Raw genomic sequence first — 16,449 nt, 5'->3', positions numbered from 1 at the left:
CCAGCACCCCTCTCCCCGGAGGCCCAGAGGTGTTCTGGAGCAGGGAAACGGCGCTACTGCTTCCCACAGTTCCGCCCTGGCTGAGAAGTGCGCATAGAGTGCGGTCGGGAAGACCTCCATCAGGCACTAAGCTGGACACCTGAGGAGGGATGTGCGCATGCGCACTATGCCTGAGAAGCCGATGAGGACCATAGTAGAGATGCCCGTCTTGGCGAGTGCCCTCTACCGGCGAGAGGGAGACTGTGCAGAGAATCTGGATGACAACTGCAATCTTGGGTGCGAAATGGCTAGTTAGAGCAATAGCAGTAAATTGTATTTTCAAAAGTTAAAAAAATGAGAAAAGAAGGAAAAATGGAAAGAAAGCTTTTGTAAATGGGGAGGGTAAGGGGATGGGAAAAAAGAATCAAGGTATAGCATGTATAGGTACAAATTCTCTATGATGAATGTGATCATTATGTATATCTAAAATGTACCAATAAAATCTGATTAAAAATACATAAATTGTATTTGTCAACTGTATTGGAGAAAAAAATATATTTTGCTGCAACTCGGTGTTGTCAATTATGTGGGGATACAAGCATCCTCATGCCTTTATAATGGGGATGTTAAATAACACAAATTTGCACGATGGCATTTGACATTTTTATATTAATTTTAAAAATTAACTTTTTGGCCCAATGCACCCAATTCTAAAGTAACCTAAAAAAATAACCGACCAAGTGTGCAAAAATATTTGTGCAAAGATATTGGGAAAGTCAGGATTTGATAGACATATGTTCAAATTACAACTGCAACTTACTAGCTGTGTGAGATCATGGGCTGTTTCCTTAACCTCTTGTCTGTTTCCTCATTTGTATAATGAGAATGTTAATGACAGTATCTAGCTCATCAGGTTGTTAGATGAATTAAGTGAATCTGTCAAGGACCAGAAAGAACCTGGCATGGTAGTGCACGCCTGTAATCCCAGCATTTGGGAGGTTGAGGCTGAGGAGCACCGCGAGTTCAAGGCCAACATGGACACAATAAGTTCAAGGCCAACCTGAACTGCGTAGCGAGACCCTGTCTCAAAAAAAATGAACCTGAAAGATAACTCTTACAATGGTGGGTGGAAGTGGGGGCTACGTGATAAAAGAGATGACCTGGGCAGTCCCTCTACTACTAATCCTTTTTCCCTATCTCTCCCCTCAAAATATTTCTAATTATTCTGACTACATAATATATTCTCATGGTTCAAAAAATCAAAATAATATTAAAAAGCATCTACTGAGAAACCTTCGCCTTCAACTTTGTTCAGTCTACTCTACCCCTAGGCCAACACAGCTCTTACTATTTGCTTGTCTTCTTGGTGTTTTATTTAAATAGAAGCACACAGGAATATATAGTCCTATTCTTTTTATTTCTTAAGCAAAAGGTACCTTGTACACTTGCAGCCTGCGTTCTTTCCTCTCTCTCCACCTCTCATGGTCCTTCACTGTACCCTGTCATCTGTTTCAGGGGGAGGGACAAAAGGACTAACAAGATCACAGCAAAACAGATAAATATGCCATGGTTTTTTTTCCTTTTAAAGCAACAAGAAAGCATCCATTAATTACAGAAAAGGTTTCTGAGTAGCAGAATAAGCCATCATGTTCTCTTTAGCAGCAGCAGAGGACACAGGAGTGGGCGGGGCGCTCCGGGTGCTTATAACGGTGGAAGTGGGCTCTGTCCTCCATAATTAAAGAAAAAAAAAAAAACAAAAACAACACTCTGTCATTTGAGACTCCTGGCTGAAAGCTAGAAGAGGTCTGGAGGGTCAGTGGGATGGGGATGGAATGCAAAGGATAAACCTGGGTTGGAAATAGGGGCTTCCCCTGGTGGGATCAGCTGCAGAAGATGCTACATATAAATCTGGCTTGTAAGGCTGCTTTGTCCCCTTTGGCAGATGAGTAATTTTTTTTCTCCTCAGGTAAAAACAACTCAGAGTCCAGCCGTGGTGGCTCATGTCTGTAGTCCCAGGAGGATTGCAGCCAGGTGAGTTCCAGACCAGTCAGGGCTACGTGCTAGATTGGTTCAAGGCCAGCCTGAGCCATATAGCAAGACTGTGTCTCAAAACAAAAACAAAAATAAACAAACAAAAACCACAAGCCTGTGATCCTAGCATTCAGGAGCCTGAGGCAGGAGGATCGCCACAAGTTCAAGACCAGCCTGGGCTACTTAGTGAGTTCATGACCAGTCTGAACTATATAGTGAGACCCTGTAGGAAACAAAACAAAACACAAACAGGACAACTACCAAGTAAGAAAAGCCTCTGAGAAATTACTTATACCATATACACTTATAATACAATGAATAAAATGAATACAAAGTATTTACATGTTACTTGTTTTTGTATTGGCTACTTCTGTATGAAACACAGGGTAACGTGTACAAGTTAGCTGCTCCACAGGTATGTTATTGCTTTTGTTTTTTTCCCTTCATTAAAAGTCTTATTTCAGTATAGAAATACTGACTAATTAAGCTGAATGGAGAATCGTTTTGATAACGAGGTTTACACGTAGGGAGAGGCAACAGCCAAAGTCATGGATGCTTCTTCCTCCTCCTGAAAAGAAATGCAACTAGCAACCTCACTGACAGGGCGCCAGGCACATGTGGCCCTGGGGATGCCCGCAGTCCACAGTGTCCCTGCAGCAGAGCTGTCTAGAAAGAACCTAACATCCCTGCCAGCCTTCCCCAGGGCAGGAACTCAGGGAGAGAGGCAGAAGCCACCAAAGCTGCCCAGCAGGGCCAGGTGCCCAGGCTGGTGGAGAAGGACCTGCTGCCCTTGTTGCACTTCCTGAGAGTCAGAAGCCCAGGTGGGACAAAGTCATGCACCCTGATTTCTTAATATATCCTAGGGCTCTTTCCAAATCACTAGAGGTCATGGTTATTCATTTTCTTCAGGTGCATAGAATTGAATGGCATGGACACATTAAATTTATTAACCAGCTTCCTCTACTTGATACTTTGTTGCAATTGCAACAGAAATGTTTGGAACAATGTTGCAACAAATCACTCTGAAAGACAGTAAGCAAGTGTATCTGAGGGGTACATCTTGGTCGGATAATAAATGTGTCTATAATTTTACTAGAAATTGTCTCTATATACTGTACCCTCAATGAAAAAGAAATGGTATGAAAGATAAACAAAGGCTTTCTAAGCACTGTATACTCATATTTGTCATTATGGTAAAACATACATGAAATTTTCCATCTTAACTCTTTTAAATGGACAGTTTGTTAGTACTAATTACATGCATGTTCATGTACAACCATTACTTTCCATCCACCTTCAGAACTTTCTTCATCTTTCCACACTAATACTCTGTACCTAAAAAATACTAGCTCCCCATTCTCCCTTCCCCTTCCCCTAGTTACTACTGTTCTTTCTGTCTCTGTGAATCTGACTATTCTAGACACTTCATAAAAGTAGGATCACACAATACTTGTTCTTTGTGTCTGGCTTATTTCTCATAGCATGATATCTGTACAGCTCAACCATGTTGTAGCACGTGCTAGAATTGCATTCTTTTTTAAGGCTGAATTAATATCCCATTGTATAAACATGTCACTTTTTGTTTATCTGTTTTTTTCCTTAATAGACATTTGGAGTGTCTCCACTTTTTAGCTATGGCAAATATGCACACATTTTTACAAGCATAACTAAGTATACTACTCACCCCATCCCCAGTATGCCTACTCAAAGCAACTTGGTCTTTGGGTTTTTATTTTCTTTTTCCTTCTCTTTATTTTTTTGAGGGGAAAGGAGTCATTTTGTTTTGTTTTGAACTTACTTTGTAGTCCAAATTGGCCTTGAACTCACTGTGATCCTCCAACTTCACAGCCTATCCTCCCACCCCCACCTCCACCCCGTGCTGGGATTATAGGTATGGGCCATCATGCCCCGATCCAATGCAACTCAGAATGCCAGATTTTTTGTCCAGTTCCAGAATGAGTTTCTGAAAACTTAAGTGTTTTAAATGCAAACATCAGCTTCCTATATATAGGTACACTGCATTGAACCTTGCTTCTCGCCCTGCTAGACAATATCATGGAGGACTAGAAGTCATCCATATTAACACATATTGACTATCATGCCTTCTTTATGTTTATCTCTAAGTATCTCATTCTTCTGAGTGGCTTTAACAACCTTTAATGGATGTGCTAAATTTTTATTTTTTTTAATATAAAGCCACCAGGCCTCAGATGGAAAAGAAGTGCAATACAGGAAAGATTCAAATGCTTCTCAGTACTGAAGGGGGGGGTGCCTCACCCCAATGTGAGTTGCAGAAAACAGAACATCTGTCCTCATCAGAATGGAATCCTAGGTATTATAGGACATAGGAAGGAATCAAGGGGGAAAACATTCCCTAAGGAAAGGATGTTATTTTCTAGGAGGATGTGGGTTTTCAGACTAAAATGCTCGGAGAGAGATAAAGGCAGGTGGCCAATCAAAGGTGACAAAGCCAAATATGGAGGAGGACTGAAGCGGGGGAGGAGGAGAAGGATCTGGATTAGCTATATACTGACACTGTCCATGAGGCAAGAAATGTATATAAAAGACATAAACAAAAGAAAACATAATAACACTAGAACTTAAGAAATTAAACTGTTATTTTTTCTCTGATGATATGATGACCTGCAAAGAAATGCCAAAATCATCTGAAAATTATTAGACTTGATAAAAGTATTTAGGGAGGTGGGTGTGTATGAAATCAGTATGCAAAAGCAATTGCATTTCTATAATCAAAAATGAAAAATTATGTAATTTCAAAAATCAAAATGTCTATTTTTTTTCTTTTTCTTTCCTTTCAGCTTTTTGAGACAAGGTCTTGGTATGTACTTCAAACTAGGCTTGAACTCACTATATAGCCCAGGCTGGGATTACAAATGTGTGCCACCTCTCTCAGCTTCAAACCAACATTCTTACTAATAACAAAAGATGTGCACAACGCAAAATTATAAAATCATATTTGAAAATATATTAAAGATAGCTTTTATTTTTTGGTACTGGGAATCGAACTCAGGACCTTGCGCTTGCCAGGCAGATGCTTGTGCCACTGAGCTTTGTCCCCAGCAAAAGACAGCTTTTAAAATGTGAGATATAGCACATTTGTAAGCAGGAAGATTTAAAGTCACTCAGAAGTTAGTTATCCCACATTAATCTAAACGTTCAAAATAATTCCAATCAGCATTCTAGGAACTTGATAACAAATTAATAAATTTCTAGAGAAGAGCAGAAACAGCCAAGAAACTTGAGGGTGATGGGGTGGAAAACCGTGCTTATCTTAAAGTCATAGTAAGTAAGGCAATATGACATTGATGTGATGATTTTAAAAAATTTACCGGCATGCTGGGTGTAGTGACACACTCATGTAATCCCCGCACTCAGGAGGCTGAGGCCAGAGGATCACTGTAATTCGAGGCCAGCCTGGGCTATAAAGTGAGTTCAAGACCAGCCTGAATTGCACATTGAAACCCTGTCTCAAAGAGAAAAGAAAGAAAAAAGAAAGAAATTGAAACACCAAGTTTCTTCTCTTTCCTCGCTTTTCTCTCCTTTCTTCTTTCCTTCCCTTCTTTGGAATTTGGATAATTAATTGTCATAGAGCCATTTGTTGAATGGTTATATTTTCCCCACTCACCAACAGTGTAAAATTTGTCATATCTCAAATTTTCATAAGTTTGCTTCTTTTAGGTCTAGACTCTGTTCTGCTGGTGCTTTGTGTGTGTGTGTGTGTGTGTGTGTATGTGAAAGAGAGGGAGAGACAGAGAGAGAGACAGAGACAGAGAGACAGAGAGAGAGAGAGACACGGTTTCATTATGCAGTTCAGGTTCAGGCTGGCCTTGAACTCACTTTGTAGCCCAAACCGGTCTCAAATTCACAGCAATCCTTCTGCCTCGGTCTCCCAAGTGCTGGGATTACAGGCATGTGATGCCTTGCCTGGCTGGTGTTTCCATTTCTGGCAGTGCAGTGGAATAAATACCACAGAACTATTATGTAGCTATAGTTCTAAGAACCACGAGCTTGTAGTCAAAATCACTAAACAAACACAAGGAAACAAGTCACCATAAACTTTTCAAGCCTGCAAAAACTATAGATAGGCAACCCATTCAGGACCCCTTCTGTCTCTCAGGAGCTATTCCTATTCTCCATTCCTTTTCCCAATAAATTTTCCTACTCTTAAAAAAAAAAACTATAGACGTTGGAATTTTCAGTTGCAGTATATAAAATGGATGTCTGATGTTTTTAACATTAAAAAAAAACTTGAAACCTAAAGAAGGATTAGGTAGAATGAAAAAATCCAACTAGCTATAAAAGCTAATAATAAAAAATATGTTTGAAAGCAAGGCTATTAGATAGAATAAACAAAAGATTAGTCATAGATGAAGAAAGAATTAGTAAACTAGAAAACAGGTCTTTAGAAACTGAATGAAAATGCTTTTTTTTTTTTTTTTTTGTCTTTTTGAGACAGGGTCTCGCTATGTAGTTCAGACTGGCCTTGAGCTCACTTTGTAGCCCAGGCTGGTCTCAAACTTTCAATGATCCTCCTGCCTCAGCCTCCTGAGTGTTGGGATTACAGGCATGCGGAAAATATGTAATATATGACAAAATATGGGAAAGTTAAGAGACATAAAAAATAAGGTGAGAAGATCCAATTTATCTAAATTATAAATTTATAAAGAGAAAAGAAAGGTAGTAAAGAAGAAAAGTGGATGTACCTAAAGATAAACATAGGATACATATTTATCCTCTGATTCAAGAATTCCCATTAGAATAAATAAAAAGAAACACATTGATATATATATTATAATCAAATTGTAGAAATGCAATGGTGAAGGCAAAATCCCAAAAGGAGTAAGAAATTAAAGGCAGATTATCTGCAAAATAACTATAGATGAACATCTCATGCCTCCATAACAATAACAAGGGCCAGAAGACAAATATTACCTTTAACAGAAGAAAAAAGAAATGTCAACTCATAATTCCTTGACTAGCAAAATGATCCTCGAAAATTAAAAGTGAAATAAATACTTTTCTAAACAAATGAAATGAAGGAAGTTGATTGTCAGTATAACCTATACTAGTTTTCTATTGGTGCATAACAATTACTACAAATTCAGTAATTTAAGAGCAGAATGTATTTATTGAAGGAAAGAAAGCTTCTGTCCGAGAGAGGGACAGAAGGGGGCCCGAGTGGGTTGCCAAGGACCCTGCATTTCCTTGGGATTTTATAGGGTAAAACCATGAGGTGAGGTGGGTCCAAGGTGGGGGGAAAATGGGAAATCACAAGGTGAGAAATTCAGTAATTTAAAACAGCACATTTGGGCAACCCATTCAGGACCACTCCTGTCTCTCAGGAGCTATTGCTATTCTTCATTCCTATTCCCCATTCCTTTTCTCCAATAAAATTTTCTACTCTTAAAAAAAAAAAAAAAAAAAAGCTCATTTATTAACTGTCTCCAGGGGTTGGTAAAGTGGGTGCAGGTTAGCTGGGTCCTGGGCTCAAGGTCTCACCAGGCTAACATCAAGATGACATCCAGGGCAGTGTGCACGGCAAGCGAGCCAAGGCACCTAGGCCATGGCATCATGGACTATGGTGCTCCTGAATAGCCTGATCACCAGTATACCAGGAGTTGGAAAAACCACACTAGGCAAAGAACTTGCATCCAGATCAGGACTGAAATACATTTAGTGGGTGATATAGCTTGAGAAGTCTGATCAGTGGATGTCATCTGGCAAGATGGCTTCTCCCAAGAGGATTCCAAAAGATGCACAGATGATAGCACAAATCCTGAAGGCTATGGAGATTACAGAATATGAGCCGAGAGTTATAAATCAGATGCTGGAGTTGGCATTCCTATATGTAACCGCAATTCTAGATGATGCTAAAATTTATTCAAGCTGTGCCAAGAAAGCCACTGTTGATAAAGATGATGTGTGACTGGCAGTCAGGGTCGAGCTGCCCAGTCTTGTACCTCTCCTCCTGCAAGAGATTTTTTTATTATATATCGCAAGACAGAGAAACCAAACCCCTTTGGCATTGATCAAGCCATATTCAGGTCCTAGACTGCCACCTGATCAATACTGCTTAACAGCTCCACACTACAGACTCAAATCTTCACACACAAAAAATCTACTTCTGCGGGAAGAATAACAGTTCTGCAGTTGAGCATTGGTTTAGTTTCTAGTGGACCAAGTACCCCCACCCTAGGCGTACCAACCCCGAAGGCCGTGTCTGTTTCAGCTAAAGCAGGGGCTCTGGTGTCCCTCACTGGGCAGAGGTTTACGGTACAGATGCCGGTCTCACAGGCACCTGCTGTAACAGCTTCCATTCCTGCAACTTCAGTGGTGCCAGATGTTCTGATCAATCCATCATTAAGTGGATTCAAAAACATTCTCATTACCACTAATACAGTATCATCACAAAATACTGCAAGTTGTCGAATGTGTTGAAAACAAAGTGTGAAGATGATGACGATGACGACGATGATGGTGACTATTATAATTTGTCATCTGCGTTGATGCATGTAACATGTATACTTGGCCTTGAACTCTCTGTAGTGAGATTAAATATGCTGGATGATTTCAAGTTGTGTTTTAGAAAATGTAAATAGGCAGAATCGGCTGGGCCACAGAGGTTTCCTCAAGGGCTCATCCATTTATTTCAGTCATGGATGTTGGGGTTCTTTTCCCTACATGCCTACCCAACTCAGGTTTCCTTACCAGCTTCCACACCAAAACTGCAGCCCTTAGAGATTAACAAGGGTTCCCAGTTGCTAAGCTATGTGAACTAAATGTTGTATCAGGCTGTGTGTAAGGTTTAGGCTAGTCGACCTTTCAGGCTATCAGTTCTTTGAGAGCAGAAACTCAGTCTTCTTTTCTGTTTTGTTTTGTTCTATCTTCTTTTGTTTTGTTTTGTTTCGTTTCCTTTCATTTGTTTCATTTTATTTTGTTTTTTGAGACAGTCTTGCTGTGTAGTTCAGGCTAGTCTTGAACTCACAATGTAGCCCAGGCTGGCCTCAAACTTGCAGTGATCCTCCTGCCTCAGCTTCGTGGGTGCTGAGACTACAGGCATGAACCACCACTCCCAGCAACTGTGTCCTGTACCTGATGTGCCCCTTATCATTGGCAGCAGTGATTGTCTATTGGTCTGGCTAAAACTAATAGACATGTGAAGGAACGATGGGTTCTCATATCCCCTTGCCGGTAGTATTTAGGGCTGCCACCAAGCAATAATTTCGTCACCCTCCTAATCCTGACTTCTACTGGCTGAGTTTCCCCGCTGTGTGACACAAAGTGTATTGGGAGTATGATGATGCACCTTTAATGACAGTACTCTGGCAGGCTGAGGGTCACAAGCTTAAGCCCAGCTTGGGCAACTTAGCTACATACCCAGATCCTGTCTCAAAATATAAATAAATACATAAATAAATAAATAGGGCTGGGGATGTAGCTCTATGTGAAGGCCCTGGGTGCATGCACACGTGCGCGCGCGCGCGCGCGCGCGCGCGCACACACACACACACACACACACACACATTTGATCAGCCCTTGGCAGGCATCTAGGTGCTAAGAGGCTGCAGGTGGCCACGGGAATCAATAAGTAACCAAGTTACGGAGTAAAGGAGGCAGCACAGAAGGTGAACACCCATCCTTCCTTACCTCAGAGCAGAAGTGAGAGCAGAAGAGGCCCAACACAGGGGTGAAGGTGAGAGCTAGGCCCCTTGGGATAAGCCTCTTGGGGTGTCCTGGGAGGAGATGAGAATGTAAGTGGTGGGTGATAGGGGAATACTCTAAGGGAAATAAGGTCTGGAGGTCCTTGTCTGGAAACAAGGTCAGCAGAAATACAATAGGGGCATAGACATACAAAGAGGGGACAATGAGGTTTGAGGTTATAACTCAGACAATTTTAGGGGAGTGTACGGATTAGTGTTTCAGCAGGATGCACAGGTTAGGCTTTGATGACGCCTGTTTTGGGGTCCCTGAACCAGAAAGGAGACTCTGGAGCTGTGTGAGCAAGCAAGTCCAGGAATATACCACAATCCCAGTGTTGTTTACCAGCAGGTATCTCTCAGGGGCCTCCTACAGATGCTGCTGAGCAAAGACGTAAAGGGAAGCCACAGAGCTGAGGGCCACCTCACCAAGCAGCCAGCAATCACTGCTTAAGGCTGCCTCGAGCTAGGTCAGTGCACATCCATGCTCCCAGACCTTGGAGGTGAGAATTGCATGACAGGCCATCTCCACAATCCCAACACCTGAGGGAGAGCAGTTTCAGAGTGGGCTGATTTGGGTGGTGACTAGAGGGCAAAGGAACAAGGAGGTCAAAGGAGCTGACAGTGGACGCTGACCTCCCTTCTCTCCTCCCTGTTGGAGTCAGAGGCCCCTGACAGTGACAGGTGAGAGGGACACTCACCACTGCTGGGCCCAATGCTACTGCATTCTTCCCAGGTCACATCTGTAGCTGCTGGGAGGTCCCAGGGATAAGATTTAACTAGAGCTACAAACATTGTCCAAGCAGGTTGGCCAGAATAAGAAGGAAAGAGCCAGGATCACAGGCCGGGGTGCTGGATGGAGCCCACAACAGAGCAGAGACTACCAGCCTGCCACTAGGACACTCGAGTGGGGCAAAAGAGCGGAAAGTTAAGGCAGAGTGGGGACTAGCAACGAGGTGAGTGCGGAGCCTAAGACACACTTTAAGAAGGTACTTACTCTCCCATGTGTTTAAGACCACAGTTTGAACTGGAGTGTGAGTTCCCCAAGTGTTGTACCCTGGCCATACAATTGCTTCACCCTAGTCCTTGCCACAAGCCAGTAATCAAGAGGGTCAGGGCTTTCTTGAGCCCTGCATTGGCCAAATCTGTCTCCAAAAGTAAAACCTCGATAATGCAAATTGATTTAAACTCCAGGAACCAGTGAAGCAAGTCAGCTTTCTCAGGAGTCACTCTGTGCTTAAGAAGATCCATCCCTCCTTCCCTCTGTCTAAAAAGAGAAAACTCTCCCTACTGAGCCAGGTCCCACTTGCAGCCCTCGCTCTGCTCCTTTTCAGGGGGTAGGGTGCTAGAATACCCCTGGGGAACAGCTTTGGCCCTAAAGCAGGATCCTCTAAGTATAGCCATGGGGTTATCTGCTAGAGCCATTATTCTGCCTATTCCCAGGCCTGGACAACTGTTCCTCCTGGGATTCAGCAAGAGAACAGACACCCTTGGAAGAAACTGACAAGAAACGTCACTCAATTCCTGAGGGAACTTGGTGTTTATTTCCCCTAGGCAAGGGCAAGTTCCAGTTTGCACTGCTAGAAGTTCAGGACCCAGAATGGGGCATGGGGTTGGAAGGGAACAGCCATACTTTGGGGGTAGCCTTTACTAGCTCTGCCCCAGTCACCTGGGCCTGGGGCACACCTTTCTGGATGGCATGCTGGTCACCTGAAGAAGACGTGCCTCCTTCTTTGGCCTCCTCCGGGGGCACTGCAGAGCTGAGGACTTGGGCGCCCGGGTTCCACATGCTCACACCAGGAGCCAGTCTCATGGCTTCTGGCCGTACCGCGGGCTTCCACAGCGTCTGGGACGAGGCCTCGAGGATCCGGGGTGCTATTTGGGGCCATCCAGAATGCTGGTCGTCCTTGTCAGCAGGCTCCAAGCCCTGTGGAGGCACCCGCGTCCGGCCAGCCCACAGCTCGCCCAGCAGCTCGGCCTCCCCCTCGCAGCCACTGGGCCACTTGGCATTGGGCCACGATTTAGGACTAGGGCTTCGGGGAACATCAGCAAGCACTGGGTGCTTGGGAAGGAAGCAGGCCCTGCGGCTGGGGAATGGCACCTTTGACCTGGCGGATGGCAAGAGTGGGCCTAAACTTAAAGTAGGGTCAGGGCCCCCAGCACAGAAAGGAACGACAGGCTGGAAAGGGAAGAAAGCTGCTGGAGAGACACAGTCACCAGGCCCAGGGCCCTGTGGTCCCGCTCTGGCCTCTGTCTTCCCCCGCCGCCGCCGGCGCCCGCGGTAGACTTCCAAGGGTTGAGCCTCTGAGTCTGGGACCACGATCTCCACCAAGGGGTGCACCCAGTGGCAAGGAAGCCGTGCGGGGTCCAAACGGGCCGTGGGAGCCTTGAGGCCGGCCCGGTAGTGAGGGGCATCGAACCGCACTGGCTGGGACTGCACGGACACGGAGGGGCTGAGCATGGTGAGGTCACCCCCAGAAGGGCAGGACAGGCCCGGGACCGGGAGCCGCGTCCCCTCCGTCTTACACGGCAGCCGGTCCCCAGCTGCGTCTAGCTGGGGGGTGCAAGAGTCATCCTTGCGCGACAAGGAGGCCAGGGGCTGTCCCCTTTTGGCAGAGGCCTGAGGGCTGGCTACCTGGGACAGCTCCGGGAGAGGGTGGGGACTCTGGGCACGCAGGGCCTCCCCCGACGGCTGCAAACTCTTGTTCGAGGACCCGGCCAAGAAGAGGTGACTTCTAGCCTGGCCATCAGGCTCCTGCAAAGCACCATCGGCCCCTGTCTTCTGAAACAGCTCTGGCGTGGCCAGCAGGCCCGGGGTGACTTTCAGCTCCGGGGAACGCTCCTGGGAGCCTCTAGCCAACCACAGTCTTCCTAAAAGGTTCCGGTCAGGGCTCGCAGGGTCCTGGGGGGAACACACAGGGCCATGAGAGAGAGGAAACAGGGAGAAGTCAGGGCGAGGAGCCCCGAGATCTCGGTGGAAGCAGGCTGAAGGCTGGGCTTACGTCCTCCTCCTCTTCCTCCTCTTCCTCCTCCTCCTCGAAGTCCTCCAGACCCTCGAAGGTGGGCGCCTGCAGCACGGGCACCGAGCCCTGAGCCCAGGTGTCAGTCACGCACGCCAGCGGCTCCTCGTCCTCGCCCCATGTGGGGTCCTCGGCCACTGCAAATTCGCCCTCGTCCCGGGCCAAGAAGCGCCACTCCACGATCTGCAGCATGGCCTCCCGGGCCTGGCCGACAGTGAAAGGGACGCACTGGGGAGGGAGGGAGGGAGGCAGGGCTCAGCGGCGAGGGCGGAGCGGCCGCAAGGTCGGGAAACCCAGGCCCCGGCCCACCTGTTGGGTCAGGTAGACTTGGAAGGCAGAGTCCATGACTCGAGCTAATAGGTCGGCCAAGATGTCTCCCACCACGTCCTCGCCCTCCTCGAGCGCCATGAGCGCAATCCACTCCGCCTCACTGAGCCGTCCGGGGACGATGTCCACCTGCGGCACCGGCACGGTGGGCGGACGCGCCTTTTCCACCTTGGATCGGGCGGCGCCGCGGTCTCGCGCCTGCCTCTCCTGCCTCTGTGGGAATGAAACAGGGCGCTCAGGGCAGGCAGCGGGGTAGTGGACCCCAAGAGCAGCTATAAGCTAGAAGGAAGCTTTTCCGATTTGTTTACTAGGAAGGAAAATGGACGGGGACACATTTACTATAATGTCATTGGCCAGGAGTGGTGGCACATGCCTATAATTCAACCACTCAGCAGGCTGAGGCAGGAGGATTGCTGGTAGTTTGAGGACAGCCTGGGCTACTTAATGAGTTCATGGTAAGACTTTGTCTCAAAGGAAGAAAAAAAAAATATATATATATATATATATATTATATATATAGACTGATGCTTATTAAGTATTTGATGTAAGTGATTTAGTTTTCCTAAGAGCCCACTGAGTCTAGTCTACAAAGAAACTGAAGCTTGACAGAACTTAGCTACCACTTGCTTGAGAGAACACAGTAAACTGAGAGTATAAATCTCTAACTCAATGGCTCCTTGCTATTTATAGCAGTGCAAAGTGTCCAGAGTTCTTGGGTTCAAACAACTGAAGAATAATGAATCAATAAGCACACTGAAACTATTGGTGCTATTTAGTCTCCTACATTTTTTACCTACTTTTTTTTTTTTGAGACAGGGTCTCACTATGTAATGCAGGCAGGCCTTGAACTCATGGAGATCCTCCTGCCTCAGTCTCCTAAGTGCTAGAATTACAGGTGTGTGCCATCATGTCCAGCTTACCTATGTATTTTTAACCCCCCTTTTTATGTAATTTGCCCAGGATCACACAATTAGATAAGAATTATCTCAGAATTCAGATAAAAGCTTGTCTAAGTCTGTAGTTTGATTTTATCCTGCCTGCTAAACAAAAATATTTTCAACACACATAAAAAGGATAAATATCTTCAAATATATTAAAAATTCAACAGAGTTGGGCATGGTGATGCACACCTATAATCCACCGGGAGACTGAGGCAGGAGGATCAGTTAAAAGTCAGAGGCCCGGTCTGAGCTACACAGGGAATTCAAGGCGAACCTGGGCTACATAGTGAGACCCTAACTCAAAGTAGTAAAACAACAAAAACCTCATAAAACAATGTAAGACCTCAAGGATAAGCAAAACCATAATGTTTCACAAAACAGAAAATGTAGATGACTAATAAATTTTTGAAAAGATGTCCAACCTTTTAAAAATGTCAAAATATGCAAACAATTTAGATTCTGATTTTTAGTCACCAAAGTAGAAAGTATTTTCAAAATAAGAAGACCCAACGTTAGCAATGTTTCTGTAGGGTACATACTGTGACACCATGCTAACAGAAACTGGAGTTCATTGGAACAATATTTTGGGAAAGCCATGCAGCAGTAAAAGTGTTAATAAAGCTAGATATGTGGTGCATGCCTGCAATCCCAGCTAGTAGGGAGGCTGAGGCAGGAGTACTGTATGCACACACTGTAAGAATTTGAGATTCATCTGGACAGTATAGCAATATCCCATATCAAAAAAAAAAACAAAAAAAAAACAAGCCGGGCATGGTGGAGCACTACTGTAATCCTAGCACTCGGGAGGCTGAGGCAGGAGGATCATTGCAAGTTTGAGACCAGCCTGGGCTACAAAGTGAGCTCAAGACCAGCCTGAACTACATAGCGAGACCCTGCCTCAAAAAGACCAAAAAAAAAAAAAAAAGATGTTCAATCTTTCCATTTTAGTCCTATAAATACACACAAATGGCATAATTAAAATAGAAATAAAAAGACATACTTTATCATCGTGTACTAAACTAAAACTGAAATGGATCAAGGACGTACGTGTTAAGAAGAAAACACTATGCTGGAAGATGAAATAGGTACAACCCTTGAAGACAGAGGCACAGGCAAGGGCTTTCTGTACAGAACCCCAGTGGCATAAGAAATTGCACCAAGAATCAATAAATGGAGTCATACCAAATTAAAGGAAAGGAAACAATTAACAGAGCAAAGAGACAACCTACAAAATGGGAAAAGAAAATTTGCCAGCTATTCCTAAAGGGTTAATATCTAGAACATATAAAGAACTTTAAAAAAAAAATAGACTCCCCAGAATAAGACCCAGTCTAAACATGGGTAAGTACAATGGATAGATGTTTCTCAGAAGAAGGGCAAATAGCCAATAAATACATAAGAAAATGTCAAGATCTCTGGCCATTAAAGAAATGCAAATTAAAACAACAATGAGATTCCATCTTACACCAGAGAGAATGGCTGTCATCAAGAAATCAGACAATAACAAACACTGCAAGGTTGTGCCTGGAGGCTCTGCACTGTTGGTGAACAAAACTGTACAACCATTTTAGAAATCAATATGGATACTCCTCAAAAACTAAAAATATAAATTTCATTTGACCCAGTTATTCCCCTTCTAGGTATCTAGAACACATTCTACACCAAAAAACTTAAGACAGCATCTTAGAGTAGTACATGCATACCCATATTTCATTTCATTTCATTTTGAGACAGGGTCCTGCTATGTAGTTCAGATTAGCTTTGAACTCACTATGTAGCCCAGGTTGGCCTTGAACTCAGAGCAATCCTTCTGCCTCAGCCTGCCGAGTGCTGGGATTACAAGCATGCACCACCATGCCTGGCTTGTATACCCATATTTATAACATCACAATTCATAATAGCTAAATCTTTTTTTGTGTGTGTGTGGTACTGGGAATTGAACTCTTGGCGCTTGCCAGGCAGGTGCTGTGCCGCTGTGCTACATCCCTGGGCCATAACAGCTAAATCTTAGAAGTAGCCTATATGTCCATCAACAAATGGGTAAAGAAAATGTGGCACTGGTACAAAATGGAGCACTACTCTGCCATAAGTAAGTATGGACTTGAGTCATTTGTAAGAAAATGCATACACTCTAAGACTACAATATTAAGTGAAATACATCCGATATGCAAGTTAAAATATTACAGTGTTCCTCACATATGAGAAAGCCAAAATAAAAAAGAGCAAAGTAAAAGATAATAGGAAATAGGGAGAGAGATCTTTTGCAAGTGGGAAGGAAGCCAAGAGAAGGAGGGAGTGTGGAGGGAGGGGAGAGGAAATGGATGAAAAAGAATTCAGGGGGCTGGGGATTTAGCTCAGCGGCAAAAGCGCCTGCCTGGCAAGCGCAAGGTCGTGAGTTCGGTTCCCGGTACCGGAGAAAAACCAAAAACCAAA

General features: G+C 44.4%; 1 protein-coding gene and 1 pseudogene across 1 annotated transcript in view; one reads left to right on the top strand and one right to left on the bottom strand.

The window, feature by feature from the left end:
• The window catches only part of Dctn1 (dynactin 1), a 50,901-nt gene that overhangs the window by 32,725 nt on the left and 1,727 nt on the right, over window positions 1-16,449 (bottom strand). The window lies entirely within an intron of this gene.
• LOC102030647 lies at window positions 7,449-8,906 on the top strand (annotated as a pseudogene).

The sequence above is a fragment of the Chinchilla lanigera genome, unplaced genomic scaffold (genome assembly GCF_000276665.1).
Source record: "Chinchilla lanigera isolate Chin_1 unplaced genomic scaffold, ChiLan1.0 scaffold00023, whole genome shotgun sequence".
Classification (NCBI taxonomy): domain Eukaryota; kingdom Metazoa; phylum Chordata; class Mammalia; order Rodentia; family Chinchillidae; genus Chinchilla; species Chinchilla lanigera.
Note: the sequence above shows the minus strand (reverse complement) of the source record. Positions and strands in the feature narration are given on the sequence as shown.